The sequence below is a fragment of the Octopus sinensis genome, linkage group LG2, assembly GCF_006345805.1.
Source record: "Octopus sinensis linkage group LG2, ASM634580v1, whole genome shotgun sequence".
Lineage (NCBI taxonomy): Eukaryota > Metazoa > Mollusca > Cephalopoda > Octopoda > Octopodidae > Octopus > Octopus sinensis.
In genome coordinates, this window is record NC_042998.1 from 147,449,960 (window position 1) to 147,450,799 (window position 840).

At 40.0% G+C, this 840-nt stretch overlaps 1 protein-coding gene across 1 annotated transcript in view; it reads left to right on the forward strand.

The window, feature by feature from the left end:
• The first annotated feature begins 747 nt into the window (after window positions 1-747).
• LOC115232653 (neuropeptide CCHamide-2 receptor) overlaps window positions 748-840 on the forward strand; it is a 46,504-nt gene continuing 46,411 nt past the window's right edge. Inside the window, exon 1 of the mRNA XM_029802663.2 lies at window positions 748-840. This exon is cut by the window's right edge and continues 159 nt beyond it. The gene's annotated coding sequence lies outside the window, so the exon portion shown is untranslated.

Genomic DNA, 840 nt, shown 5'->3' on the forward strand with positions numbered 1-840 from the left:
TCGACAGAGACAGAAAGACAAGAGAGAAAGAGAGAGACTGTGTGAAGGAGAGAGGGAAATAAAAAGAAAGACGGAGAGAGACGTGAAGGAGAATGACCGACAAAAGACAAAGAGGAAGTTAAGGAGAACGAAAGAAAGAATGAGGGAGATAATAGAGTGAGGAATATGATTGTAATGAAAGAGGGTCGGAGGAGAAGTAGAAGTTAAAAAAGTACATTTGAATTGTAGGTCAGAGTAGGAGGAAGAGGACGAGGGGGAACAGAAAGAAGTGAAGAGATAGAGGGGGTTAAATAAAGATATATATATATAGACAGAGAGAGAGACGGAGAGAGCGATAAATAAATAGATAGATAGACAGATAGATAGATAGATAGATAGATAGATAGATAGATAGATAGATAGAAAGATAAAAGGAAAAACATAAGTACGTGAAAGAGCGTGAGGGGGTAGTGGTAGTAATTATAGTAGTGGTGGTAACAGGAACAAGAGGAGTAGTGGTGGGAGAGTATAGAATTAGGATGGAATGGAAGTGGGAGATACAAATAAACAAGAGGAGCGGGTTGAGATAAGTTGAAAAAGGAAAGAAAATATAACGAGAGGGTGTCGTATTTAGATACAGACATGTTATAAGGTAGAGATAAAGAAGAAGAAATCCTAATAGATGAAAAGATACATGTAAGTGTATATGTGTATGCGCGCGCGCATGTGGCTGTGTGTGTGTTTAGAGTATGAGAGAGAAAGGAAGGAGGAGAAATAATGAGAGGATGAGTGTGTGAGTAAGGCAGGCAGGCAGACAGGCAGGCAGCAGAGGGCATGTGCACGATTTATTTTGCACGCTGG